Genomic DNA, 14,720 nt, shown 5'->3' with positions numbered 1-14,720 from the left:
GACTCAAAGAGACATTTCTTCAAAGAAATGTACAAATGGCCAATAAGTACATGAAAAGGTGCTCATCGGCAGTCCTCAGGGAAATGCAAATCAAAACCACAGCGAGACACCACTTTGTACCCACTAGGATGTCTGTCATCAAAAAGGCAGACAAGGGCTTCCCTGGTGGCACAGTGGTTGGGAGTCCCCCTGCCGATGCAGGGGACACGGGTTCGTGCCCTGGTCCGGGAAGATCCCACATGCCGTGGAGCGGCTGGGCCCGTGAGCCATGGCCGCTGAGCCTGCGGGTCCGGAGCCTGTGCTCCGCAACGGGAGAGGCCACAACAGTGAGAGGCCCGCGTACCGCAAAAAAACAAAAAACAAAACAAACAAAAACACCAGCCTCATACCCATTGGCACTCACTCCCCATCCCTGCCCCGCCACTGATAACCACGAATCTACTTTGTCTTTTTGGATTGGCCTCTTCTGGACATTTCTCATAAACTGAGTCACACACGTACAGCCTTTTGTGTCTGTAGCATGTACCATGTTCCTTCTCATGGCTGAATAATATTCCATTGCATGAATGGACCACATTTGGGTTGTTTGCACCTTTGGGCTATTAGCTCTCTCATTCTTAATCATATCACCTTACCTCCTTCATCGTTATTACGCCATCATCCTACTTATCTACCCATATCTGTTTGTTTTCTCCCTCCCTCACTGCACTGTAAGCTCCAAGCAGGCACAGAGTTTTGTCTGAATCACTGCTGGGTGCCTGGCCCCACAACGATAAATGAGTGATTGGAATTGGACCTGCTCCCACTGAGTCAGGCCTCTGGGAAGTGAGGGCATCATGAGCTCAGGGAGAAGAAAGTTCTTATAGTTTCCAGGTGTGGCCTGGAGACGCTGCTTTTCTCTTGGCCACCGCGACCTCTGCTTTGAGGGTCTGCACCACCAACTTTATCTTCCTCTGAACCTTTCACGTAAAGGGGAGGTGTTGGGACAAGTGGTGGAAACGGGTGCGCTGGGGGGAGCGGGGTGGGGGTAGTTGGGGTGGGCGGGGCCACTGGGGTGGGCGGGGCCACTAGCTTCTGGGAACCGATTCCTGAAACTTGCTGGTTCTGCCGAGACACCAACCATGCAGTGGTTTCAACAGTTACCCCATGGAGGGAGGTTCCCACCTGTAATCAGCTCTCCTAGCCCAGATGAGGATGCTGATAATCCCCTCTGCTCAGCATTTATTTTATTTTATTTTTGTAGTTTGGGGGAAATTTACCAAATATACCCTCTTTCCAGGAAAAGGAAATTTTTATTTCCTTTTTTTAAAAATAAATTTATTTATTTTATTTATGGCTGCATTGGGTCTTTGTTGCTGCGTGCAGGCTTTCTCTAGTTGCGGTGAGCGGGGGCTACTCTTCGTTGCGGTGCGTGGGCTTCTCTTTGCAGTGGCTTCTCTTGTTGTGGAGCACGGGCTCTAGGCAATCAGGCTTCAGTAGTTGTGGCATGCGGGCTCAGTAGTTGTGGCTCGCGGGCTTCGTTGCTCCGTGGCATGTGGGATCTTCCCGGACCAGGGTTCGAATCCGTGTTCCCTGCGTTGGCAGGTGGATTCTTGACCACCGCACCACCAGGGAAGCCCAATTTCTATTATCTCGACTTCATTCTCAGACCAGCCTTCCCTCGTGCTTGCGAAAAGGCTGCCAGGAGCTCCTGAGGCCACCGCCATGGAGATCTTTCCTTTGGCTTCCTTTTCAAACGTCTCATGGCCTCTTATTGGCTCTTTCTAGAGCATCTGCCCATCCCCGACCAATCGCAATGGCTGAGGTGAAAGCAGAGTGCTGATTGGCTTAGGCCTAGGTCACAAGCCCCATCCTCGGCCTGGATGCTCAACTTGGGGAGACATGTGGACTGGGGGGCAGGGGCATGGAGGAAAGCGGGGGCACTTGTTTCCAGAGGAAGGATGGATGGAAAATGCGGAAGGGACACCGAATACCATCTTTATGAGAATGTAAAGTGAAAGCCTGGAGTGGTGGGGTTCGTGCTCAGGGATAGCTGGGGCCAGATCAGGGAGGGCCCAAAGGGAGGTGCTTGCAGCTTAGATGCAGGGGGCGGGGGTGGGGAGGTGTGGAGGATGTGAGCCAGCATCCCGGAGACAGCAAGTCTCATCCGTGGGCTGCCTGGCTCAGGTGGTGATGGTGGCCAATGGTTTCCATCTTTGAGTCAATTCTTTCATCTTGACAACGATGAAATGCTGCTTCTCCTGAGTTCCTTCCTTCATTGACTTGTAATCCACCCAGTATACTCAGAGGTCCACACACTTTTTCTGTAATTGGCCAGAAATAGCAAATATTTGGGGCTCTGAGGGCCATCTGGTCTCTGTCACATCTGCTCAACTTCGCTGTTGTAGTGACAGCCGCCATATTATTCGCATAGTGCCTGTGGCTGCTTTTGAGACAATATGTACCGCAGAGCCTAAAATTCCTATCTAGCCCTTTACAGAAAGTGTTTGCCAACCCTGTCATATACTAGGAACGTCTTCCAAGGGAGTAAACACCCTTCCTCACCACCATGTTTAGTGACTGCATTTCGCTTCCCTTCCATAGACTTTTCCAAAGCTGCTCTACTGAGGACCTTTATTTCCCTGGCAAATGTTCTCAGAAATGAGTTTGTTAAGGAAGACACCTGAATTTGAGAAGCAGTGGGACAAGTGTCCCCAAAGCCCCGCCTGACTTCTCTCCCGGCCCAGCCCTGGTCTCTAAGCTCTGAAGGGCTGAAAAACGGACATTTTCTCAGGTACGTCTCCTGACGCAAGAACTTGCAACTTTGCAAACCCATAAAGTAGGCCACCTACTCAGGAATCGCACTGGCCCTGTCCTGATAGTACAGGACAGTCCCCGCTGGTCCCTGCAACCTGGACCCAACCACATCAAGCTGTTTACAAGGAGCTCCTTGAAAAATTTCCCCCTTAATTACAGTTTAAGCTGTGCTGAAGAATCACTTGCTTGCCTGGGGTCTTCTTGTTGAATCATCGAGCTGGGCAGGGGTCTTCTTGTTGAATCAAGGAGGTGGATTCAAGACAGAAGCTTGAACCAGTTTTTCTAGTTCCCAGGCACCCTCCAGATTCTCCTCCGGGTTTACTTTTCTTAGGTAGAAACCTTACCTGGATTTGCAGAGAACATGGGGCTCTTTGTCATCCAGGATCCCTCAGGGGCCCACGGGCAAGTTAATTGTTTGGAAAGTGTTGCCTCTTAGGCATTTCTTTTTTTCATAAAAGAGGAATTAGAGTCTTTGGGTCCTATAACCTTGGATTTCTGCCAAGTTTCCTCATAGCATTTTCACCTGAAAAAGATAAGCCTTTCCCCTCCTGAGCCAGGAGAGTGTTTCTTGTACCAACAGTGGTGTTTGAAAAGCCCAAACTCTCAAGCCTGCTTATACCCCTGCATTTATCATGTCAGACATCCCAATTGCAGGTGTCATCTCCCAACCAACTTTTAGATGGATTGGAAAAGCCAGAAAGAAGCAAGAGGCAATCATTATAATCATTTTTCAGATTTATAGCATTTTTGCCTTTTAAAAAAATGTTTGGGGGGCTTTGGAGTGTGTTTAAAATTTATTTTAAACATTTTTTTTTCCCCTGTGGTTGTAAAATGATGCACGGTCATTATAGAATCAGGAAATCTTAGACTGGGCAAAAAAACAAACATGGCCACCAGCCCACGGTCAAGGAGGTAAACATGAATAACCCTGTAGGACGAACTTGGGCCCCGTGTCATGCATTCTCCATGCAGTGTGGTGTTCAAAGACAGGGTCTTTCAAGAGAAATGAAAAACAGGAATATTGTTGCTTGTCGTTACAACAGGTACGTGGAGAAATACACACGTAACGCAACCCCCATGCAACCATTTTAAAAGTAATTGTCCAACAAAAAGAGATCCAGAGGGAAATTCGGCCAATCCTGGACTGTGTGGATGACTGGTGCCTTATAAGAAAGATAGTCTGGCAGGTGATGGAGGTCTTCATTTTATAGCCAGGCTTCTTTGCATCATAAATCAATGATTCCTAATTCTGAGGTTCGCCCAGGAGGGCTACATAAAAGCCACCTAGGTTGCTGATGAAAAAATACAGATTCCCACCTCCTTCCTTACCTGAGATTCGGACTCAGGTGATCTCACCTGGGAACCTGTGTTTCTAAACAGGCCCATGAGGTAATTCTTATATACAGCCAGGACTGAGGATAATCAATAAGGAGTGTCAACATCCTTTCTCACCATCCTTTTAGTGTCCACCTCAAAGTCAAATCTCCTTCCCCAATTTCAAAGAATCTGATTGACTCTGCTTGGGTCACGTGTCCCACTCCTGGACCAACCACTGTGGCTAGTGAAATGAGACACTGTGATTGGCCAGGTCTGGGACTTATGCCCTTCTCCATGGCCAAGAGGATGGGATATTGTGATGGACAGCAATGCTGAATCACATGACAGAGTCAAGGAGAAGTGTTTCCCCAAAGGAAGTGGCAAGGGCCCCTACTGGGCATGTCATTCCAGGAACGCCTAAATCTTGTTTTAGCCCAATCCACTCCTTCCCCTTAAGGTCCACCCACTACAAGAGGCAAAAGCAAATTAAAAGTCAGCTTTATTATTATTATTTTGGCCGGTGCTGCATGGCATGTGGGATCTTAGTTTCCTGACCAGGGATAGAACCCATGCCCCCTACAGTGGAAACATGAAGTCTTAACCACTGGACCGCCAGGGAAGACCAGCTTCATTATTATTAACTGGACTTCTGGCAGAACTCTGGTGATAAACTGAACTCTAATTGTTGATAAATAGGGGGGTACCTCTTGGCTTAGATGTGAAGATGGAGAAAAAGGATAGCCTTTCATCTCCTGCCAACTACCAGTCAACTTCACCTGGCCACCAGGGGTGAATCACGCCAAGGGATGAGAAACAAGGATGTAGAACTTGAAAGCTAGAACTGCTGGGGTCAGGAGCTGCTGTTTTAAGTGACAGTGACCTGGTCCATTAGTAAATTAGAATTTGACCCAATTAGATTTGTAAGTCTTCCTCCCTGAAGGGTAGGAGGGAGGAACTACAAGAGTTCAAGTTGAAAAATCCCAGGGAAGCGCTCTGATTGGCTCAGCTTGGGTCACATGGAAGAGACAAGGAGAGAGAACCCCAATATGCCCCCCTGCCAGAGAATTCTGGGTAAATAAACGATTATTCCAAATACCTCCTTACTCATTTTAAGATGCTGTGACATAATAAGAAATACATATTTTGTCTCTGCCCCCCATTTCCAGGCACAAAGCTCCTAAAACCCTTGGAATCTCTGGAGTGAAAAATGTCTTTTTGTATGCTAATGAGATGGCTGGTGACTGGGGCTCCTGGGTAGCCTCAGGATGGGAGGCTGGGGTGGGGTTGGTTGCCAAGGGGAACCAACCACCTGCTTAGAGGGATGGAACTTCCAGCTCCACCCACTGACCTTTGGGGAAGGGAGGGGGGCTGGAAGTTACTAGCTGGCTGCCAATGATTTACTCAATCGTACCTACCTAATGGAACCTCCATAAAACCGGCTGAAGGATGGGATTCAGCGAGCTTCTGGGTTTGTGAACACCTGGGGGTGCTGGAAGTGTAGGATGCCTGGAGACGGCCATAAAAAAAATAATAATAATATATTTTTTAACTATAGACTGACAGTTCCTGAAATGCTAGTTCCTGAGAAGGAGGGGTTAGGCATGGGGATGTACTTTAAATATGGGGGATCTGTCTTGAAGCAGTGTCTTCTGAGAAAGCGCCCTCTGTTTTGAGTGTATCCTTATTTGGATTGCCTTGCCGTGGGGGTGCTGATGGACATGGGGTGGGGGCGATAACCCCCAATAATAATAGCCAAACATCATGCAGCACATAGGACGCTTCCTATGTACTTCATAAGTATCAATTCATTTAAACCTCAAAATGACCCTATGAGGTAGGGCCTTTGCAACCTTTCTAAGGCCGCACAGGTAGCAAGAGTCACAGGACCTTGAGCGTCGTGCCCTCCTTGCCTTCAGAGAGGCTTGGATTCTGGCTTTGCAGCTCCCCGACCAGGCAAGCTGGGGTGCTTACCATTCTTATTCGTTTTTTCGGTACGCGGGCCTCTCACGGTTGTGGCCTCTCCCGTTGTGGAGCACAGGCTCAGCGGCCATGGCTCACGGGCCCAGCCGCTCCGCGGCACGTGGGATCTTCCTGGACCGGGGCACGAACCTGTGTCCCCTGCATCGGCAGGCGGACTCTCAACCACTGCGCCTCCAGGGAAGCCCCTGCGCCACCAGGGAAGCCATTCTTTAGCCTTGGTCCTCCAGCTGCAGAACAAGGGTAATTCTGGAGTTGGGCAACGATGAAAGCACCTGGCTTCGGTGCACCCCAGAGGAAAGGGGTGATACTTATGCTGACCTAGAGCTGCAGCGGGTCTGGTGCCAGGATCCGGGTTTGGTTGGTTGCGTCTCCAGACTGAGCTGAGGTCTGTGCAGGGAGCAGCTGCCAGTGCCCTGCCCAGACACAGCGTGGCCGCATATGGAAGGATGGAATAAGTCCCTCTGGAAGCTTCTCCCCTTGAAACGCCTGACATTAAGGAATCTTCCTCCTTTGCTCTCTTTCTCTCCTCCCCTCCTCCCTTCCTCCCCACCCCCCCCCCCGCCGGCTTTTTTTTCTTTAAATTCCCAATGTCAGTTGATGCCTTTTCAAAAGAACCTAACTAAGCAGGACAGGCAGTGCGAGCACAGGCACTAGGCAGGATTAAGGGAAGATTAAGATCCTTTGTCAATTTCTCCTCGTCTCCGCAGAGACAAGACCTGAAGTGTTGCTAAAGGATCCCCCTGGTGGGCTTCCCTGGTGGCCCCGGTCCGGGAGGATACCACGTGCCGCGGAGCAGCTGGGCCTGTGAGCCATGGCCGCTGAGCCTGCGCGTCCGGAGCCTGTGCTCCACAGGGGGAGGGGCCACAGCGGTGAGAGGCCCGCGTACCGAGGGGGAAAAAAAAAAAAAAAAGAATCCAAAAAAGAATCCCCTGGAAACCACTTTCTCTGGGGCCTCCTTTAGATTGCCTCTGGCTGGGTGGAGCTCCCACGTGTGCAGCCTTCACGCGGAGCGAGCTGCCGACCTCGGAGCGGGTGAGCCAGGGCGTTCGCATTGGGTTGGGTCTCCATTCCGGGGCCAAGTCGACTCATCTCTGGGGCCAGTTGCTTCAGACCTCAGAGACAAGCCACGTCCTGCCAAGAGACGTCTGCTTCCCAAATGCAGGGCCCAAGGGTGCGGTCCTGCGGGCAGCCCCGCCTGCTCCTCCCTGGGTCCCCTTCTTCCTCCGTTTCTCCTGGTTTATGGAGGAAACATACAACCTGCTCTTCTGACTTAAGGCCGGTCCCCCATCTTGCTGCAGGTCCCACCCTTTGTGACTTTCTCCAGGATTTCAAGTCCTTAATTATTCCCTCCATTGTCCCAAATTTTCCATTTCTCTCTCCTCTGCATCTCACCAGCCTGCAGCACTGCTTCCTTATTAGAACGAGAACAGAACCCTCTGACCTCTGTGAGCCCCACCAGCGTCCACCCTCATTTATCTGTTTTCCTTCACAAACTTTTCTCCGTTTCCTCAGTTCCCAGCCGTTCTCCAGCCCCCTGCCCCACCCCCGGCTTCTCTCTCACCAAGGGCACCTCCAACCATGTTACAATATACAAAGGACCCGCTCATGTCCTCACGTGATGAGGCTTCTTAGCTGCACTCCACACAGCTGACCACTTTTTTCTTCCAGAAGCTCCCTCCTTTCTTTCCTTCCGTGACACGCTCGTGGTTTCTCAGCCTCCGTCTTCGGCCCGCTCCTCGCCGCCCTCCAAGTGCTGGCCTCCGCATGGCTCGCCCTAGTCCGCTTCATCACTGGGCTCTCACGGGACGACCTCACCCACCGCCAAGGCTTTAAATGTGCCCTAGCGGCTGAGGGCTCCCACGCTTACTCTCGCGTCCCGCTGTCACCTCACAGATTGATCGCCTACCTGACACCCCTACTTGGATGTCTCGTGGGCTTTCCACACTGAACGTGTCCAAATGAAACCTCGCGTTGTCTTCTTCCCCACCTGTCTCCGCCCCAGGCCCCCTCAGCTCCAGGAATGGTACCGCCCTTCAAGCCAGACGCCGGAGCCCACGACACCCTTGCTGCTGCTGCTTCTTCCTCCCTTAAGCTCCCATCCAATCAGCCACCAGCTGGCAATTCCAACGCCACTTTCGTCGTCCTCACTTTTCCACCTGAGGCCAGGCCATAGTCAATGCCCTCCTGGGTGATGTGACAGTCTCCTGCGTGATCCCCAGCCCTCATTTCTCACACTGCTGCCCTTGGCATCTTTCTAGAACGAAAGTCGAATCAGGTCAGTCCCCGCTTAAAACCATTTCATGCTCCCTAGGGCTCTGAGGGGAGGTCTAACTGCCTCAACTCAGTTTACACAACCCTTCAGAGCCTGGTGTCTCGCTTCCTCTCCCGACTCCAGGGCCACCCCCGCAGGGTGCACTCTGTGTCCCTGATAACCTGACAGGCTCTCGGGTTCTAGAATGTTCTTTCCACTCCAGGCCTTTGCACTTGCTGCTGCCTTCTTGGGCTACCCTTACCTACCCTGCTCCCCACCTCTGGTTAGCTCTGACTCATCCTTCTGGCTTGACTTAAATGTCCCTTCCTCCAGGAAGCCCTCCCTATCTCATCCTCCCCAAACAAAACAAAATCAAATCAGACCTAAAAACTGAGTCATAAGCTCCTTTCTTCCCTGAGGAGGGATCACGAAAGCTGTGTTTGCACAACAAGCACACCGCTTTTACTTGCCTTCCTTGTTACAGGTTCATAGAAATGGGGTCTAAATATAAACAGTTGCATAGCACTAGAAAAACACAAATCTTGGGACTTCCCTGATGGTCCAGTGGTTAAGAATCCACCTTCCAATGCAGGGGACACGGGTTTGATCCCTGGTCGGGGAACTAGGGTCCCACGTGCCGTGGGGCAACTAAGCCCGCGTGCCGCAATGACTGAGCATGTGAGCTGCAACTGGAGAACCTGTGTGCCACAACTACAGAGCCGACGCACTCTGGAGCCCACGCGCCACAGCTACTGAGCCTGTGCACCACAACTAGAGAGAAGCCTGCTCGCCGCAACTAAGCGCCGACGCAGCCAATAAATAAATAAATAAATATTTAAAGAAAAACACAAATCTTTACCTGATATGCGACTGATGTGATTAGCTGATTGGGACAGATCATCAGAAAATGAAATAAAAGCAGAGATTTGATTAATAAAAAGTATACCTTGCTCACGTAAAAAGATACTTAACTGGGTTTTATAGAAACTGAGTTCTTTTCTTCCGCATGGGTAGTCAGTTATTCCAGTGATAGATTACAGAATTGGCTTCTGCCTTTCACGTATTAAATCACAACACCATCTTCCAGAATTGTAAACACATCCTTGGCTAGTTTTGTTTCATTCATATCATAATTATCATCATTGTCACTTAGGACGGCTTGAGAAATGGAGGAGGAGGCTGGCTATAGCATATTTTGACCCCCCTTGGCCTCACTATGAGCTGTTTTCCAAGTGTTTGGCCCCTACTAGGGGCTGGTTCAATACCGATGAATGAATGAGTGAGTGAATGAATGAAATCGCACTCAAACCAGAGTTCCAGGTTTCATGTTGTTGGCCTCCAGCTGTTAATTTCAGCACACACACAAGACCAAGCATGGCTCTTGCCCTGCAAATCATGGAACCATCGGATGACAGGACGGCAGGGTCCCCGGAGCACCCATGGCCCTTCTCCGAATGCATCAGTTGAGCTGGCTGAGCCATCGCACGGAGCAGGCAGGCTGCAGGCTGGGTGGAAGAAAGCGTAGGGGGAGGGCGCAGCGGCCAGGTCGTACCTGGGCCTGCGGATTTTATTCTCCGTACGGTGAGAAGCCCTTGGGGAATCAAACACATCACCTGATCTGATTTCCTTTTTGTTTGCTTTGCTTTTTTAAAGATCACTGCAAATCTCTGGAAAACCAGATCCAGGACTGGAGAAAGTAAAGGTAGGAGAGTGTAAACACACAATTGTGACACCAAAGGAGGTCCTCCCCACCCTTAATGGCAATGCCTAGAGTCAGATCGCCATCTTGTGGTCAAGCCTAGAAACTGCACCCTCCCGTCTTAGTTTCCGGTGCTCCTCGCAGTGAAGGGGCCCGGATTTGGGCGCCCAGTGACTTGTCCTACCAGACTCTGAGGTCTAAAAGCCTATGTTCAATTCCTGGTTTGACCACCCCCAGCTGTATAACCAAAGAGGATTCAGGTTTCTTTATTTTTTTAATATAGATTTATCTTATTTATTTGTTTGTTTTTTGGCTGTGTTGGGTCTTTGTTGCTGCACGCGGGCTCCCTCTAGTAGTGGCAAGCGGGGGCTACTCTTCGTTGTGGTGCGCGGGCTTCTGGTTGTGGTGGCTTCTCTTGTTGCGGAGCATGGGCTCTAGGCGCGCGGGCCTCAGTAGTTGTGACTCTCGGGCTCTAGAGCGCAGGCTCAGTAGTTGTGGCGCACGGGCCTAGTTGCTCCGCGGCATGTGGGATCTTCCCGGACCAGGGCTCGAACCCGTGTCCCCTGCATTGGCAGGCGGATTCTTAACCACTGCGCCACCAGGGAAGCCCGGATTCAGGTTTCTTATATGAATCGTGGAGACAGCAATGCTCTCATCTCTGTGGGTAAAGGCCAAACAAGAAATGAGATTGTCGCTGTCACAGGCTTTTGTAAACTCTCCTATGTGTGGTTGATGGGTATTGCTTTCGGAGGGTGCAGTAAGAACGTCTTTCTTCAGGGTTACCTGAAAACGAGAACATAAGATGTCTGGGTGGTTTGGATGTTTAGCCCTGGAAGGGGTTTGGGAATCATTAGGTGTGACCTCCTTGTTTCAAAGAGGAAGAAACTGAGGCTCAGGAGAAAAAAAAGCAGAAGCCGAGACTTTCCAGGGTTCATATTGTAGGACTCGGCCTTGCTGCTTCTTGGTTTAGCAGTGAGTCGAAAGCTCTGGCTTCAGACGAGGACCCTGGAGGACAGAAGGTCCCAGGTGGGCACCGCAGAACGGGGTTCAGGAATGTGGCCAGTGAGGACGGAAGTTGCGGCCCTTTAGAAGCGGCATCTTCGACGTGCTGATAAAGAGGCGCCCAGGGAACCTGGGAGTGGGGCTGGGGGCTCCGGGCAGCACCCGGGTGTGCAGAATTTCCGGCATTTAGTGAAGACCTTGCCCCAAACCCCGTTACTTTACAGAAGGGGAAACTACGACACAGGGGGAGGGGAGTGGCCCTGCCCTCGGCCGGGCAGCATTTTCAGTAGCTGCTCCGTCCCAGCAAACTGTAGGGCTGCGGGCCTGGCCCTTTGTCTGATTCTGACCAAATACCTGTTCTCTTAGAGGGATCATGGAACTATGCACTTTACTGCCTTATTATTCTGTTGAATCCTCCCAGCAGCCCTGCAGATGGGTTTCTTCCCATTTTGCTGATGGGGAGACCAGGGCTCAGGGAGATGGTGTGATGCGGGAGGTCCAGAGTTGAACCCGTCTCTGCTCAGCTCAGGAAACTGGGTTCACAGCTACTAATGTGTACGGTGTCACCGGGAGCTGTGAGCTCTCGGGGGAGGGGGCGTGTTATAAAGAGGTGGTGAGGGGGATGTCTTCTCCTAGGAGGGCCGTCTTCAGAGATTACTTAGATCTCTGTGACCCAGAGCAAGCCATCTGCCCCCACTCACTGCTTTGTAAAAAGTGAAATCAAGGACACCAAATGGTGGGCATCAGGCTCCTGCCTCAGTTCCTGACACACAGTCAGGACCCAAATAAAGGCATTTTCCTCCATGGATCCCACCCACCCCTCAGCTGCCCCCCACCCCCAGCTGCTTTAGAACCTAGATGGGGCTTCCTTGGTGGCGCAGTGGTTAAGAATCCGCCTGCCAATTCAGGGGACACGGGTTCGAGCCCTGGTCCGGGAAGATCCCACATGCCGCGGAGCAACTAAGCCCATGCGCCACAACTACTGAGCCTGCGCTCTAGAGCCCGCGAGTCACAGCTACTGAGCCTGCGCTCTAGAGCCCGTGCTCCGCAACAAGAGAAGCCACCGCAATGAGAAGCCCGGGCACCAAAGAAGCATAGCCCCTGCTCACAGCAACTAGAGAAAGTCCATGTGCGGCAACGAAGACCCAACGCAACCAAAAAAAAAAAAAAAGAGCCCAGATGAATGAAACCTCCAAAGATGGGAAGGACTGAAGTGTGAATGCCTCTAGGGATTCTTCCTACCCGCTTAAGAGGATACCTATGGGAAGAAGAGAAGGGACATCCCTTGCTGGAAATACCCCAGCTCCCTGAGGGGCAATGGCAACCCCATCATTTAATGGAGAACAAAAACCTGCCCCAGGAGTTCTAAGTGGTGCAGAGGGGCAGATGCCGTCTGAGGCTCCCTGGGCCTGAACCCCCAACAGAGGCAGGTCCCACACCTGAGCTGCTTGGTGGGCCGACTTTCCCGGAGCGTCCAGATGCTAGGCTACCTGGTGTCCACCCCCAGCCTGGGCCTTGGGTCATCCTCACCAGAGTGTCTTCGACCCTATGGACACGAAAGCCCCAGTGTGACTCTGCCGTTGTTTCTGCATTTCCTTCCAAGTATTTCTACCTAAGCCTGGGGATCAGAAACAGTAGGAATCCTTTCATAGATTGCAGACTGGACCTGGGAGGAAGATTCTCAAAGAATGAACAAATGAGGGGATGAAGAACGATGAATCTGGGTGCTTTCTTTCTGACCCCGCTGTCTCTCGGTTCTTTGGAACCCGGGGTCATCTTTTATCCCCCACAGTACCTCGTGCCTGTCTTAGACTGGCTATCTATCTCAGGGGTCCAGTTGAAGGCCTTTGTAGGGCCCAGGTAGCCAAACTGTACTCAGTGCCACCCCACAAACTAGAAATCACTTTAAAATGCACCCTCTGCACACATTAAAAAGATGTTCTGTGGTGTAAATGAAAAGATATTTTAAGGGGCTTCTCTGGTGGCGCAGTGGTTGAGAGTCCGCCTGCCAATGCAGCGGACATGGGTTCGTGCCCCGGTCCGGGAGGATCCCGTATGCTGCAGAGCAGCTAGGCCCGTGAGCCATGGCCGCTGAGCCTACGTGTCCGGAGCCTGTGCTCCGCAGCGGGAGAGGCCACAACAGTGAGAGGCCCGCGTACCGCAAAAAAAAAAAAAAAAAAAAAAAGATATTTTATAACTGAGTCTTGCCAGGAACAAATTGTTCACTTTGTCCTTGTGATGCAGATTTCATTATGTTTAAGTCCAATGCTATATAAAGAAAACCCCAAATATCTTATATGTTTGTAAATTTAAAGACAAACCTGTAAATAATTCGTGAGTGAAAGAAGAAGGGGCAAGATAGGGGAAGGGATTAAATAGTACAAACTACTATGTATAAAAAAAATAAGCCACAAGGATATATTGTACAACACAGGGAATATAGCCAATATTTTTAATAACTTTAGAGTATAATCTATAGAAATATTGAATCACTTTGTTGTACACCTGAAACTAAAATAATATTATAAATCAACTATACTTCCATTTTAAAAAAAGAAACTGACTGGCAAAAAAAGCAGAGGAAGTCATAATATAAGTGAGAGAGTATTATAACTAAACAGCAATGAAAATCCTATCTAGTTAAACTTGTGGATTCAGCTATGGTAGTAACTATAGGGAAACATGTGGCCTTAAGTGCACATATATAATAAAGAAAAAAGGCTGAAATTAATAAGCTAAATATCCAATGCAACAAATTAGAGAAAGGATATCAGAATACCCAAGGAAAATGGGAGGAAGAAAAGGATAAAAATAATAAAAATCAACTCAGAGTATCACAAACCAAAAATTGGCTATTCAAAAATAAAAACAGGGTTTCCCTGGTGGCGCAGTGGTTGAGAGTCCGCCTGCCGATGCAGGGGACGTGGATTCGTGCCCCGGTCTGGGAAGATCCCACAAGCCGCGGAGCGGCTGGGCCCGTGAGCCATGGCCGCTGAGCCAGCGCATCCGGAGCCTGTGCTCTGCAACGGGAGAGGCCACAGCAGGGAGAGGCCGGCATAACGCAAAAAAAACCCCAAAAATAAAAATAAAAAATAGGTAAAACCCTGATGATATTACTTATAGGGAAAGAAGAAGATATAAGTTTTAGGAATGAAAAGAAGTACACTACAGATACTGTAGAGGTTAAAAAGTAAGCCAACACTTAGAAGCAGATTTATACCAATAAATTAGAAAATTTAGAAGAAACTGTCTATTTTCTGGGAAAATATAACCTTACAAAATCACTTAAGAGGACTGCAGTAGACCTGTATTTGTTACATTGTATCAGTAGCTTAAAGTACAGTGAACAGAGACTCTGCAGGACTCTGATGATTTCACAGGAAAGGTCTTAAAAAAACCCAGATAATTCCTATATTGTTCCAGAGGATAAAAAATGAAAGAAAACCATTCAATGCATTTTATGAGGCTAGGTTTACCAGAGACAAATGTGTGAAAAAGAAAAACCATTGCCGATATTTCTTGTGAACATAAATTCAAAACTCCATATACATAAAGTATCATCAAGTCAAATGGAATTCAATATGTAGAATGTACATGAGGATGGAGGCCCATGGAACAGGGTGGGGTAGCAGCCCAGCAGGGGTTTGTGTCTACCTAATGAGGGTGTCCTGAGAG

Source organism: Stenella coeruleoalba (genome assembly GCF_951394435.1).
Source record: "Stenella coeruleoalba genome assembly, chromosome: 15".
Classification (NCBI taxonomy): Eukaryota; Metazoa; Chordata; class Mammalia; order Artiodactyla; family Delphinidae; genus Stenella; species Stenella coeruleoalba.
Note: the sequence above shows the minus strand (reverse complement) of the source record.